Source organism: Acinonyx jubatus, chromosome E4, assembly GCF_027475565.1.
Source record: "Acinonyx jubatus isolate Ajub_Pintada_27869175 chromosome E4, VMU_Ajub_asm_v1.0, whole genome shotgun sequence".
NCBI lineage: Eukaryota > Metazoa > Chordata > Mammalia > Carnivora > Felidae > Acinonyx > Acinonyx jubatus.
In genome coordinates, this window is record NC_069395.1 from 12,763,489 (window position 1) to 12,779,751 (window position 16,263).

Here is a 16,263-nt window from a genome sequence, read left to right on the forward strand (position 1 = left end):
GGAATATAATGCCTGCATAATACTGCCACTCCTCAAAGCTAACTTACCTTAACAGCCTCTGTTTCAGAGAAAGATCTTCCATCTTTTATTTACATAGCTAAAAAGCCTTTGGGATTGCAGTCTTAATAGCATTAGTTTGTCCTAAAGATAAATTTAAATTTCACTTTTCAAAAAGATTCTTCCAATTTTCGAAAGGAAATTTTACGCTCTCCAAAAATCTTGCTGTGTGTTGACAATACTTGTTTCAGGGCAAATGATCTGACTAATATTTAGATACCTCTGGTTTTCCTTTATTCCAAACAGTTAAAGACACATTTTCTAGTTGGGTGACCTTGGACAAATTACTCATTCATTTTACTCATTCAGTTTATGTACACATAAACTGGGGATAATAATACTACTTATCTCAAAGAGTTGTTGCCAAGATTAAGAGTTAAAAAGTGCTTAGAAATGCACTTGAAAAAAAAAAATACCAAAAAAAAAAAAAAAAAAGAAAGAAAAAAATACTGCCAGATAACTACTTATCACAGAGATCCAATGAGGCATGAGTCCTATTCTTGAAGCTTGGGGAACATTCATGTAACTGTAGAAAATGAAATAATAAATTGAATTACATCATGTGGGGAAAGCAATCATATGTATCTTAGTTGATAAAGTGTAGCGGTCCTTATTGAGAAGAAAGTTTTCTACTGTTGTAGGTGTGCTGGGACTTTTTGTTGACTTATAGGCAACCATTTTCTTTCTTTCCAACTTCTTCCTTCCTGGAAGAATACAGTTTTATTGAGGTATCGGCTCATCACAAAGCCACCTGCGTCACAGGAAGGTGGTCCTACCCCTGGGTCCCCAACAGCCTGGCTGCATGGTGGACGACACTTTGCATACAGCCTGCCCAACCTGTGGACTTCTTGTTATGTGAAGTAACATGTTTATTTCTTAACTCAGTTTGAGTCTGCTATAGGCTAAGTGTTTGTATCTCCCCAGCCCCCCATCAAATGCATACATGGAAAACCTAAGACCCCATGTGGTAATATTAGGAGATGGGCCCCATGGGAGGTGATTAAACCATGAGGGAGGAGCCTTCATGAATGGGATTAGTTCTCTTCTAAAAGAAGCTCTACAGAGATTCCTTCGTCCTTCTCACCATGTGAGGACACAGAGAGAAGTCATCGGTCCGCAACCCAGAAGGGACTCTTCACCAGAACCTGACCATGCTGGCACATTGATCTTGGACTTCCTTCCAGTCTCCAGAACTGTGAGAACTAAATTTCTGTTGTTTATTAGCCACCCAGTCTGTGGTATTTTGTTATTACAGTCCTAGTGGACTAAGACAGAGTCTGTGTTTTCTATTACATGCTGTTCCAAAGCATCCAAGCTGATAAAATGTCCTTTTAAAGTAGACATTAAGGGGTAAGTTATTGTTTAGTTAAACATATATAGTTCTCCTTTTTAAGAAAACCATATCATGGAGAAAGAGCGATAGAATAACATTTTCTCTTTTCTTCCATAAGGTGTCAAAATCCAAAGATTATTTTTTAATGTCATTCTTCAACCAGTTATTTTCATTGCCAAGTCCTATACAATCTAAAAACATTCCTGTGGCACTTTTCCAAATCCATGTTGTGCGGCAAAAGTTTCCATTTAAAGTATAAGTTTCTTCTCAAGTGGGACACACGAAATTTAAGGAAGAGTGGCTGTTCAAAGTGCAAGACTACAAAAGTCTCAACACTATAATTGACCAAAATCAACCCCAAAATGCAAAAATAGCATTGCGAATGTTAGTACTTAAAAATAGGAAAAAGCCCAAGTTCATTTCACAAACTAAGAAATATTAGCCAGGAAAAATAGAGTTTAGGTCGGAATCAAAACACACCAGAATCAACACCCAGCTCCTGTTTTTGAAAGAGTAAAGCATAGTGGCAGGAAGTAAGTTAAGGTAATTCTGGAAAGTCTTCTGAACTGCTGATTTAGATTTAGATTTCCTCTAATGGAGAACAGATATGTCACTAGAATGTAAGCTCTTTTAGGGCAGGAATTTCTGCCGGTTTTGTTAACTACCCTACCCTAGTATTTAAAATAATACTCATTGAATGCTCATTGAATTAATAAACGCGTATTTTGTAATCTTGGTGGAATTGGGTCCTTGTGAAGAGGTATGAACAAGTTTAGAAAGAACAGATGTGGTTTTTCTCCACATATCATTACCCAGTAGAAACACAGTAGAGTTGGTACAAGCTTCAAACTTGAAAAAAAAAAAAAAGTGTTAGGAAAGCCAAAGAACTTTGGCCGACTATGACTTCTTTTTAAGGGATCTGGGGCCATGTAACATAGTTATGAAAAGTAGGAGGTAGGGAAAAGATAGCTGGGAAGTTTCTGAGACAGACTATGTTGCCTGAAGAAAGACAGACAGACAAGTGAGGCTACTTTCTGTGCCATGACTTTTCTGTGGCGTGAGGATGGATTGTTTGGTGCTCTGGCAGCCATTTTGTGACCACAGAATGCCAAGTGTCAGGGAAAAGGTCAATAGTTGGGAATAGCAGAGGGAACAGATAAAAAAAAGTCTGGGTTTTTACTGATAGCATTGGACAGCTATACCAAGTTGAGAACACTTCTCCAACTTTCCTATGTGAGGCTAGCAACTGTTTTTACTGTTTAAGTCATACTCGATCAGGTTTTGTGTAGCCATATTGTTCTGTACTGATAACTTTCATTTGGAATATATTTCAGACAAGTGAGAAGGTATTTGATTATTGTACCTATCTCTCATTCAAGGTAAGAAATTTATGAAAGAGAAACATTCAATTGACCGCGCAAGAAAAAAGCAAAAGCCTAAAATAAGCCAATGAATAACTGGGATTATAAAAGAAAAGAGTCATAAGAAACAGTTTAGAGATGGACTCAACACAACCTGGGGGCTAGATTTAGGAAGATTAAGATGAAGGGGAAATCAAAAATGATTCCATTATTCCTTGTCTGTGGAACTGAGAGGAAAGCTGCCTTCTTAGCTATGATAAGATGAACATTAGGGATAGAAGCAGAATTAGGGGAGATGAGATCAGGTTATCTATTCTGGTGTTGGTGCTCATGGGATGATATCAGTGATATCAAAGAGAAGATATATAGCAAGTCACTGGAAAATTTGGTCTCCTCTTCAAAAATAAGATTGGATATATCAGTTGTAAATATGCAAATCAAACACATAGACAGGAGTGTTTGACAATTTCCATGGTGTAAAGTTTCCCATCATGACCATTTTCAAGCTACAAGTGGTTTAACAACCAATTTGCAGAAATTCTGAAAATGTTACAATTGGGGGTCTGTGAAAGCTGTTTCCAAAACAACTCAGGAATAGAATAATCACTATTATTACAGTTGGAGGTACATATATAAACTTATTACATATATATGTGTATGTGTATATTCTCTCTCTATGTATATATAGCCTATATATATTCCACATTTTATGGTTCCACATATGGTACATATAGTTTCACACAATATAAATATATTTACATAATATAGAATATATATAAATATGTACATAATATATAAGATTTGTAAATACGTGTACATGAGTATTCATACATTCATCCCCAGTTTTTTCCACTGAGGGCCTGGGAATGGCAATTCCCCAATAGAAGAAATCTACTTAGTGCTTCATTAATTAGAACCAGAAATGATTCCTTGGAGAAATTATTGATTCAGGGGTTGGGCAACAGAAGTACAAGATAAGCCTGATACATTTATTTTAGCTGTAAAATAATACAGTTTTCAAAGAATGAAATGTAAAAATGACACCAAAGCCAACTCAGAGAGGCTCCAAATGGCCAATTCTGTGACAATGCCAGTGTCAAAAAAACAAAATAAAACATATTACAGCAGCATACTACAACCGATTGAACACATAGGAATCCAGGAGTTGATTCCGACATAAGTAAATAAACAAATTAAAACTTTCATGAAGAAATACATACTGCCATAGTCTCAAAGTACTTCATCACAAAATACTTATTAATTAATTGCAAAAAGGAAAAGGATAACTTTATAGTGAACAATCCTGAAGTCACCATATTGATAAAATTATCAAAGTGAATATTCTTAGTAATGAGATAAATTGAAACCATGAATTGCTTGATAGGATACGATGGAAAGTATATTCTGTCACTTCTATATTTCTGCATGAGAGTAATTAAGTCAGATATAATCATAATGAAACATCAGAAAAATCCAATTTACCAAAATAACTGGCCTAAAAGCTTCAAGTGTCAATGGGGATCTAATGTCATGAGGAATAGATAGCAGTAATGTATTATTTTGAATTTCTTGATTGTTATGGTTGTGCCATGGAACTGTAGAATGTTCCTGTTTGTGCAAAATATACACCAAAGTATTCTGGCATGATGAGGCATTCTATTGGCAAATTTCTTTGCAAACAGTTCAGAAAAAAAAGTTCTTTGTACTCTACTTACAGCTGTTTATTATTATATACATTTGAAGTTTAAAAAAATATGCTAGTATCTCCTATGTTTCCAGTTGTTGTAACTCAACTGTAGGACACTAAATTAGTTTTACAAGTTGAATACTTCATTGTACATAATATTTTATGTAATGAAACTATTTTTTATAATGATTTTAAACTTTTTCCCAGGTAATTCACATTGCTCGTTATATTTATTCTTACACCAACCATCAAAAGTAGCTTGGAAATTACCTGCCCTATTGTTTGGGCAGAGAAAATGAGGCAAAAATAGTTCAGTAATCATCATTCACTAATAGACAATTAATTGCTAAATATTTATGTCATGCAAGACACCACATAAAGTGCCACCACCTGCATCTCAGAGTTGTCAGCCACACAGTGGGACCAGAATTTCAGGTCATGTGATATCCACCCTGAGTTTTCTAATGACTTGTTATCCCTAACATCAGCTCCCAACTTCCTACATTGATAGTGGCTCTTGGAGCACTGTGTTGAGAAGGAAGGATCTACCTGGCTTCTATGGGTCGGATGGGGGGCAGAATGCATACGAGTGGGTTTTGTTGTTTTTTTATTTTTGTCCCCACATTTTGACTGTAAAACATTATTTCCCTAAAAATTAAATCTAACCTCAGGGGAAGCTATCATGGAGGACAGGACCAAATCCTTAGATGGTTATAAAATAAATTCAAAAGAACATCCAAAGAAATCTTAGTTGAGATGCCAGCAGGACATGACAGTTATGTGACCTGTTTATTACATGTCTATTGTGTGACAATCACAGTACTAGGTACTAAAGGGGAAAACAAATGTATAGCCCTTGCCTTTGCGTTCAAAATTTGGAGTGGGTAGAAGACCGTCATGTAAAGGATCAATACAGGAACATGGAAACAGAGCAACTTCTGCCCAGATAATTGAGGGAGGCACTGGGTTGCTTAAAACTGGTGTCTTAAATGTTAGGAGTTTGTCAGTTGAGAGAGAAAGAGAGAGCATTCCAGATGGAGGGAATAGTATACTAAAGACAAAGTCTTGACAACGTTTGGTATGTCAAGGGGATTTGGGTGTGGTAGAAACATTGGGAGTTTGTGTGTGCATGTGTGTATGTGTGTGTGTGCGTCCATTCTGGTGCACTGTGACAAGAGAGCAAAGAGGGACAAACAATAATGCTGAAGTAGTAGGTAGGGCCCAGATTGTGAAGGAATTTACTGCTTAGCTAGAGAATTCTAAACATTATAATTTTATTCTGAGGACACTGGGAAGCCAGCATGGTGTTTTTAGGTAGTGGAGCAGGCCAATAACTCTGATACCATGCTGGAGAATGAAGAGACAGAAGAAAACAGAGCCAAGGAGACCCATCCAAAGGCACGATGAGACCAGAACTAAGACAGAGACCTTGAGGATGGTTTAAAGGCCAAAATGGAAAGAAGCTTCTTTGATAGAACATCATAGGATTTGTTAATTGACATGGTGCAAAGATGAGAGTGGGGAAGAGCCGACTATAACCCAAAGATAGCATTATGCAGAGGAAAACCTTTAAAACCGATCACAACAGGAGAAGCAGCTTGAGAACAGACAACAAAGCAATACTTCTCAGCTGCTGGGTTCTCCACATTTAATTTCATAAGAAACCCATTTTGCAGGTGAGAGAGAACAGAAACTTGGAGAGTTTAGTTTTCTTTTTTAACGCAAATCACGCATTTGGTAAATGAGAACATTTTGCGTTGTTTTGAATATGTTAAAGATATAGCGGCTGCTAGACAACCAAGGAGGAGCTGGAGGGCTCCAGCAGGATGTCCAGAACATTGGTGTGGAGCTAGCATGAGAGCTAAGTATATCCAGGGCTAGGGATAAAGCTAGCAGTCTGAGGCTATGCAAGATCAAGTTTACTCAGAGAAAAAAAGAAAAACAGAACCACAGGAAGCCTCCACATTGAGGGACTAACAGTAAAGGAGCCACTGAAAGAGACAGAGAGGCACTCCTGGGTGTCTCAGTCGGTTAAACAGCCAACTTCAGCTCAGGTCATGATCTCACAGGTTGGTGAGTTCGAGGCCCACATCAGGCTCTCTGCTGTTAGCACAGAGCTTGGTTTGGATCCTCTGTCTCCCTCTCTCTCTGCCCCTCCCCCACTTGCACTCTGCAAAGGGATGAAGGGGCACCTGGGTGGCTCACTTGGTTGAGCATCTGACTTCGGCTCAGGTCATGATCTCATGGTTCGTGAGTTTGAGCCCTGCATGGGGCTCTGTGCTGACAGCTCAGAGCCTGCTTCGGATTCTGTGTCTCCTTCTCTCTCTGCCCCTCTCCCCCATGCTCTGTCTCTCTCTCTCTCTTTCTCTCTCTCTCTGTCTCAAAAATAAATATCAAAAAAATTAAAATATTTGAAATTTATGTGAATTTGCAGCTCTACTTTCTGAACGTCACCACGATAGCATTGCATCATTGTGGAAAGAGTATAAGAAAGAGGAATTATGTTTTAGCTCTGCTTATTCAGGACTATACATACATCATTTCTCTGGATCTCGGTTTCCATATGTGTAAAATGATAATCTCTGAATTCCCCTCCAGCAATAAAAACTCTTTGATTCCATGGCTGAACTCAGACAATGTTAACCAGCTGCCCTGAAACACACTTGACATTTCACAGGATAATTAAGAAACCAAAAAAAAAAAAAAAATGCATTTGAGCTACTATTTGAAATCGATATATTTTTCATTTGCCATTTTAAAATCCTGTTTTTAGATTTAACTAGAGATTTATTGCTGTTGAAGTGAAATTTTTAAAGAGAGCCATTTATTTGCTTCATGCCGTGAACTTTGGTTTTAACACTTCTCTCTTGTTATGTGATAGAGAAACTGGCTTAATACTTAATGCCCAGGGGAAAGACTTCCGTCTCTCATAGACACCCCCACCCAATTTTTCAATTTCAATAATTTCATTGGCAAAAGAAAGCATACCAGAAGTGGCCAAAATTAATATGTCAAGTAACTAATATGTCAAGTGTATCTCTAGTTACAATCGGACAAGCCAACAACTGACTAGAAAAAATTGGGATGGGAAGAAAGAGGGAAATAGAAAATGAAAAGAGTGATTTTTGAGTAAAGTAAGACTGTGCCTATAAGATTAGGTAGTGAAACACCAAACAAAAACAAAAAACAAACAAACAAACAAACAAACAAAAATCCCCAATTATTAATTAGGTACAGTAACAGAAAATGAAGTAACAAGCTATGTTGAAGTCACCCCTAAAATGAATTTAAAATAAAATGCTGAGGCATCAAATTTGCCTGTCACTTCACAAGAAAGGAAGGAAGAATGGAAGGAAGGAAGGAAGGAAGGAAGAAAGGAAGGAAGGAAGATCTCAGATGCTCTGAACTAACTTATGGGCAAAACCAAAAATCTCTTATGGAAATTTTGCCCAAAATATTATTTCTTCAAAACAGGATGTGCACTATTCATTACAGAATTAATTATTAATTCTATTCTCAGTATAAAAATCATATATGGCCTTCACAACCAATCCAAAAAACAAAGGCCTAAATAAAATAAGAAAGGTAATGCACATAGTAATGTGAGGGCAGTGTAAAGGAAATGTACTTTAAAATAATGTTTTACACTTTTGTAAAAGGGCACTCGATATTTCAAATGAAATTTTACTCACTTTCTGGAATACTGGAGTACTAGAAAGGAAGGAAGGCTTTGCAGGGTGGTTAACAGAATTTTCAGGAAGTTCATGGGAAATGATTGCAAACATGTTGATCAAATTGTATGGTCAACCGGGCAATAAATGGCCTGCTATCTTATTTCTTCTTAATGGGAATTTAGAGAAGCAATTATAGGCTGAGGAAAGGGGTCCAAACAACTAGCCAAATGGTGCCCTGGTTGTTGCTAATTCTCCAAGTGGGAGGACAGCCTCAGGCCCACCCCTTCAGAAGAACTAGTGCTAACATTCGGTCTGAACAGGCAGAAGGTTCTGCCCTCTTTCTGACCACAGTTACAGAGGCACATACCTACATTGAGTGTGAAGGCAGGGAAAATCGCACTCCCGACAAGCAGAACCTAGGCAAATCATTAGAACCTTTGCTGGTTTGCCTGGAAGACTGGGGGGAATTGTGCAGGACGCTTGTTAAAGAGAAGTAGAATCTTGGGGCCACCTTATGACTCAGCCTGTCCTGTGGTCTGTCATGTCAACCTAGATCCGTTTGAAGATGGTGGTAAAAGGCCTCAGAGCTTTTTGTTTGTTTGTTTTGTTTTGTTTTGCAGTGGGCAGTGATCTACTTGCTTTATGGAAGCTTTGGGCCCCTCAGAAAATTTTCCTGAAACAATTTCCCATGGAAAACCACAGAGAGGGCATTGACTGACTGGTATTAAAGCTCTTATCATCCTTGATTTGGTTTACAATGCCGAGCAGACTGATTCCATGAAGAGTGAGAAACTAAAATAGAAATAAATTTTTGCAAGCAGCTGCCATCCCTCTCCAAACTGGGACGTGATTTGCTTACCACGTGCAGCCCTCGCCCTCTTTGCTCCCCTGTGACCCATCCCTTCTTTCACTGACCTCAGCTGGTTTAAGGAGAAAGGAGATTAGAGCAAGGGTGATATCTCCCTGTTCTGAAAGAGGATAAAAGGCCACAATCTATCCAGTGTGTTGGGGAAGATGGGGAAAGTAAGGGATTCAAATTTTTGTGGTTCTTGTGGATACAGGCACATGTGATGAGGGTATGCCCACATTCAACTAATGGGGTTGGGGCAGAGTTCACAGTGGGAAAGGGAAGTTAACACGAACTCTGGGGTGGAACCCTTTGTGTTATTTAATGTATTGCTGTTCTGGGTTCCACTGCTGAATATAGAATTGGTATTAGCGTTTTACATGCTTGTATGCAAATACTCGTAAGAACAAAAAGGGCTTCGCCTGATTGGGAAGATCTGGATGTAGACAAGTGCTAATACTTCTGGGGCCCTCCATCGTCAACAGTCCCTTTGAGCTACACGTTTCCATGACTGACTTTGTTGCCAGTTGGAGCCTCTGGCAAAGGGAGGTAGCCTCCACTTGGAGATGCCCCTTGGGGTTTGGACTCATTGCCTCTTCATCATAGCTACCAGTTTTACCTCTTTTGAAAAGCAGCTATTAGTTTACTGGGGCTCTTGTTGAAACTGAATGCTTGACCTCTGGGGGAACTGTGACCATAACTTGATATTTCTATTTTGGGGTGGGTCGACTCAGACTCAATGACTAACAAAGTGAAAAGCATCCAGTAATGGGAATGGTACATTCAAGAATGCAGCTGGTCTGGCCTCAGAGGCATCTTGGCTCTACATTAAAAAAAAAAAAAAAAAAAAAAAATGGCGGCTATTCCATTCCACCACCTGCAGCAAAGTCGCTGGCTCATTGGGGCCCTTGGTTCACAGAGTTTGTCTATAATGCTTGGGGTTGTTTCACTGATGGTTTGGCTAAGCTGAAATCCAATGGTGTCCACTGGGAAGTTGCAACTGTTCAGCCTCAGGGCCAACTGTTCAGATCTGAAAATGGACATGGTCATTTCATTCAGTAGGCAGAACTCAAGGCTGTTCTTATAGCTCTGACAAATACTACCCTTGGTAAAACTCACTATATTTTTACTGATTCTTGGGTCATTGCCATGGCCTGATTATTGGATTGTTACTTAGAAAACTACAGACTGGGGTGCCTGGATGGCTCAGTCGGTAAGTATCCGACTTTGGCTCAGGTTGTGACCTCACAGTTCGTGGGTTTGAGCCCCGTGTTGGGCTCTGTTCTGACTGCTCAAAGCCTGGAGCCTACTTTGGATTCTGTGTCTCCCTCTTTCTCTGCCCCTTTCCCACTCATGCTCTGTCTCTCTCTGTCTCTCAAAAATAAACGTTAAGAAAAAATTTGAAAAAAAAAAAAACCAACAACTAGAGATTGGAAGATTAAAGACACCCTCTTTGGCACTGCTAATTAAGGAAACAAATAGTGACTGCTAATTGAACCCTCTGGGTCACTCATGTAGATGGACCCATTTTCTGTTGAAACTAACTGGAATTAAGCTGCTGATCGAGTCTGCAACTACCCAGACTGCAACTGTTGCTTAGTGGAACCATCATCATACCAGACATGGTAACACATCAACCATTATACTGGGTACACAGTAAAAGATCCTGTTTGAGAAGCATAGGCGGCCATTGCCAAATTTTGAGTCCCAACAAAATGTGACCCGGTTGTCTCTCAGTGAAGGTAACCACGAAGTATGGAGCATTGCCCATACTTGTTTCTAACACATTAATTACACCTGATCAAATTGACCTCTTCTTGGGGTTTATAAGTGGTGGCTCATTGCTATTAACACTTTTTCAGGTTATGTGTTGCTGTTCCAGTCTGATAAGTTTATACTGGCCACACTATTGTGACTTGTGAAACTAATCTGTGTTATACTTCTGGCTTATATTTCTGGACCACATCCAGTCTGACAATGGTGTGCCTTTTATCACAAAACAACTCAACAATGGGCTGATAGTTATTCAACGGGCTTGTCACATTCCCTGCAATTCGCTGGGATCTGGTGCTCTTGAGCATTGAGGGATTCTCCTCAACAACGGACTCAGAAATGTCTGGCTCTACTTCTTTCACTCTATTCTGATCCACACACCTTAGTAAGGCAGTTTGGTTAATGAATGCAACTGTCCGCAGAAAGGGATCATCTCTTCTCAGAGGTTTTCTCGATTAGAGTCAGAAAGAAAGGGTTGGGTGATTATATAGAGCTCTTTTGAATATTCAAGGATTCTTCCTGATCATTCTTTTTTTTTTTTTTAATATATTTTTTTTAACGTTTACTTATTTTTGAGACAGAGAGAGACAGAGCATGAATGGGGGAGGGGCAGAGAGAGAGGGAGACACAGAATCTGAAACAGGCTCCAGGGTCTGAGCTGTCAGCACAGAGCCTGACGCGGGGCTCGAACTCATGGACCGTGAGATCATGACCTGAGCTGAAGCCGGACGCTTAACCAACCAAGCCACCCAGGCGCCCCGATCATTCTTGAGTATGATTCTTTTTCTTTTTCCTAATGACAACCCCAGGTGGGCTTTGTTGGTACACATTCTAGGAGACCGCTCAGCCAAAAGGAGGCAGGGGATTCAAACTTATTTTTGGTTCACAGATCTGGATTTATTTGCTGTGTTGATATGGTCTTAGATCAAAAAGATAATCACTAACTCTTTGAGTACAAGTGCTTGCCAAGTCTCCTTACTGCGGGCTATGTGGGCCCAAGTTGTGGGGCACAATGGGTCTCTGTAAGTTTTATAAAATACCCTTGTCCCTCCTGTACCCAATTCTTCTGGGACAAAAGATATGGGTAGGAGGAGGCAACAGCTGGCAAATGGTAGAGTGACAGTTACTGGGTTAGGACATAGTTATATGTTAAGAGAAGGGAAAGCAGCAATTCTGGAAATTGAGAATTCCTCAGACCCCAGAAACTTCTGGGGGAAAAAAGGACAGAAATGATCACTGTCTTTCAGAACCACCTGTGGAGCTTTCCTCAAGATGGAAAATACCCTGGTGTCGTTTTCCCAAAGTGTTATAAGCACCTTAAATTTAATTGACTGCTGGGTCAGCCATCTCTCAACAGAAGACTAAATTTGGTTGCCATTCTTGTTAACATTACTAAGAAGTCTAAGCAAACAGTAGAGGATGGCCCCAGTTCCAAACCCTTCCCTTAACAAAACAAAAACCACTTATCAACACACTTTTCGGTTATATTCCCCACACACATTCCCATAGCTATCACTTAGTCATTCTATGGTATGGGCAAATGCCACCCAGCTGGCGATGTGCACAAATAGTAAAGGGTGACCACCTCTGAGCTTCTCTGCAAAAGCAAGGACTAGACTCAATTACTGAACTGCACTTGAAACTGCAAGGCTTACCAGCTGAGCAAGGAGTTCCGCTGGAGACCGTGTCATCTGTGCCCTTGACTAACATTGGTCCCATTTTAGGAAGCCGGATGATTATAAAGTAGGTGTTAACTTGTCTCTCTGGAAGAAATGGTGACTCTTAAACTTTTGTAAGATTTTCAAGTGTTTTAGGAAATACCACAAATGGCTCACATAGATCTCACATGACTATAGAGATCTCTCCAAAATTAAACTATTCTTTAAAAAAAATTTTTTTTAATGTTTATTTATTTCTGAGAGTGGGGGGAGCAGAGAGAGGGAGACAAAAAATCCAAAGCAGGCTCCAGGCTCTGAGCTGTCAGCACAGAGCCCAATGGACCAGAGATCATGACCTGAGCCAAAGTCGGAAGCTTAACTGACTGAGCCACCCACATGCCCCAAGCTATTCTTGTTCCGGGTGGGGGGCGTGGGGTGGGGAAAGCTTTCTACAGAGGATAATTGATTGTTATTTATGTATAGCCTAAGGGCTATCATCTCTACAATGGGAATCATCCAATTAGAAAAGCTGGTAAAATTTTTTGCCTGTCTTTAGCTAAAATGATCAATGATATTCCTCCTTTTCCTGGAAACATTCAGTACCAACTCAAATCATGGCCATGGGGTTGTGGAGGACACATTGTCCTAGGTGGTGTCCTTGTAGGCCAAGGCGGAGTCAATGTAATTGCTCATACATCCTGTGACGCCTGGATTAATGTTAATGGCCAAGTGGGAAGGTCAATGCAGAAACTTAAGGAGGACAGCTGGCCTCTTAAGGTAAACCCTTAATGGTCCATGGGATTTGTTCAGGTAGATGGGACCAGAAACTTGGGGTGCACACTTGAGTTCAGTGCTACTGGGTGGTCTCATTCTGGTGCTTATAATCCTGTTCATAGTTGTCTTAATTCAGTGTTGTATGGAACAAATTGAACTGATTTGGTTGCAGCTAAATGGCAGAAGTTAACAAATATGACAGAGATATCACATGCATGGGTTTGCACCTTACCTTCAGTGTAGGAATATGCTAAGGCTACTTGAGAGGAGTTTGCATGTGCACATCCACAGAAACATATCTTAATTTTTTTAATTAAAAACATTTTTTTAATGTTTATTCATTTCTGAGAGAGAGAGAGAGACAGAGAGAGAGAGAGTGTACAAGTGGGGGAGGAGCAGAGACAGAGAGAGAAAGACATAAAATCCAAAGCAGGCTCCAGGTTCTGAGCTGTCAGCACAGAGCCCGACATGGGGCTCGAACTCATGAACCATGAGAACATGTTCTGAGACGAAGTCGGAAGCTTAACCGACTGAGCCACCCAGGCGCCCCCAAAGGGCAAATTGGAAAGTAAAATTATGATCTACGTAACAGCAACAACACGTCTTCCCTCTAAATACAATTCTAACTCTTTGTGTGTTAAGATTACTCAGAGTCAAAGTCTTGTGAACCAACTGTCTTTATTTATCTTATAATCTGAATTTTCTTGAGATATTTGCATGCTGTGGGTATTGAAATGTTTGCATGGCTGCGGTAATTCTGTCCTCTTATACCAAAAAATGCCTGTTTTAAAAAAGAAAGTATTTATTCTGAGAGAGGAAGAGAGAGAATGTGAATGAGTGAGTGAGGGTGCAGAGTGAGAGGGAGAGAGACAGAATCCCAAGCAGGCTCTGTGCTGCTACCAGTACAAAGCCGGATGCAGGGCTTGAACTCAAGAACTGTGCGATCATGACCTGAGCCGAAATCAAGAGTTGGATGCTTACCCAACTGAGCCACCCACGCGCCCCAAGAAATACATATTATATGATAAAGACTTTACTTAAATATATTCTGGCTAAATGGTATCTGGACCGTTTTTTGTTTTTTTTTTTTCCCTATGTGTCAAAGTACCATGAATTGTCAGTCTGCTTTATATTTTGTTCTCAGTTCATTTTGTTACACTTCAATTGGAATACTCAGCTTCTTATAAAGAATACATTTAAGTTCCTTATTGTTGATGATGATTTTTCTTATTCAGATTTCAGTTGAGAAAAAATACAATCAATAAACATTTAAGATCATAAAAATAATAAAGTGCATTATAAAAATTCAAACAGAAGAAATAGAGTAAAAAGTACAAGTCTCCCTTCACTCATATCCTAGCTTTCTCTCTCTTCCCTTGCAAAATTCCAGTCTCCCCAACATGAACATATAGAATTTATTGTGATACTGATTTACGTTTTGTTCTTGTTGCCATTTTTTTTTCTCCCTTGCTTTCAGAAATGTTTACGTGGGTAAAGCAACAGAAGGGTTTGGGATGGGACGTGGAAGGAATGACTGAGTGGTTTCTTTAGGAGGATAAAACCTTAAACCCTGGTGTTTCCAGCCTTAGTATATTTTTTCAGGCTCAAAAATCGGGATTTAAGAGACCACCCACACATGGACAATAGGTATCTCAAGGTCAGTGAGACTGGAGGGCCTCCCTGGAAACATATGCTCGTGATAACACAATGGATATCCTATCAGCCCAATGGGTAGGGGACCAGAATTAGACTGGAGATTATCCACATACAATTTTAGATATAACTTCCACGCATAGATCTATTTGTGGAGATGGATTTATAACCATACTAACCAATACTAGTAATACTTTAAATTTGTTTACCTTTACATTTTATTAAGGACTTTTACATATGCTCTATGCTTGATCCTCAGACAACAATTTCACAGAAGAGTATACTATAGCAGAGGCTGAGGCTTATGCCAGAATTATTAAGTGACAGGACAGGTATTCGTAAAAAAAAAATCTGGATTCCTTCCCTTATACTATATTTGGGATGTATACACTTGACATGTATAGGCCTGATGCCTTTTTTGTTTTTTAAATGTTTATTTGTTTTGAGAGAGCAATTGGGGGAGGGGAAGAGAGAGAGGGAGACAGAGAGTCCCAAGCATGGGGATTGAATTCACGAATCATGAGATCACAACCTGAGCTAAAATCAAGAGTCAAATGCTTAATGGACTGAGCCACCTAGGTGCCCCAATGCCCTTCTTTATGCCACGTATATGTGGTACTCTTAGGATAATGCAGCCATGAAGGCTCTAAACACGAGTGATACCGTGTATATTCAAGCCAAGGCCTTGAAAGTTTCAAGGAGGTGAAGGTCATTAAAAGCTTGGGATGATTAAAACCCTGCACAGTCTTCTCTGAAAAGATTTTGGATATTATTAAATTATCAGTATCTCTCCCACCCTCCCTCTTTACATTTAGAGTCGGTAACTTCAAATAAAGAGACTTCTGCCTATGACCACGATGCCTAAGATGGGGCAGATCTATTCTTCGACCTGAAACGACGACACAGTGGAACCATGTGCATGCTCTCAGACACTGGACACTGGCAGCACAGGACAGCTCCTGAAGAAGGAGAACAAACGAGGCGAGGTCTGCAAAGGCCCAGCTTACTGCATGAAGGGAGCGTCCTGGCTGCAGTGGGGGGAGGGAGACCCCAGTGGAGCCCGCAGAGGAGACAGAGCCAGGACAGCCTGCGTCCAAAGAGGTTGAGGAGCTTACAACTCACAGAGCAGAGCATGAGAGAGCCGGACGGGGAGTGCCACAGACCTGCAGAGCCCCCCCCCCCCCACGCCCCCTACACCTCACCTCTTCGTGAGTACAAACCATCGGAAGCATGTGAGGGGAGTATGAACCACCAGAAAGGACCAGAAGGAACAATTGCTGGGGCTCACAAAGGGTTGGGAAGTTTGAGTTCCACTAGTCAGAGTGTAAAACCTCAGGATCCGGCAGGTGTCAGCTGGATTACCCAGAATGTACTGCTTGAGTGGTGAGGCAAAATTAGTCCCAGAGAAACGCTGCTCTGAAACCTCCCCAGAAAGGAAGCCTGAAA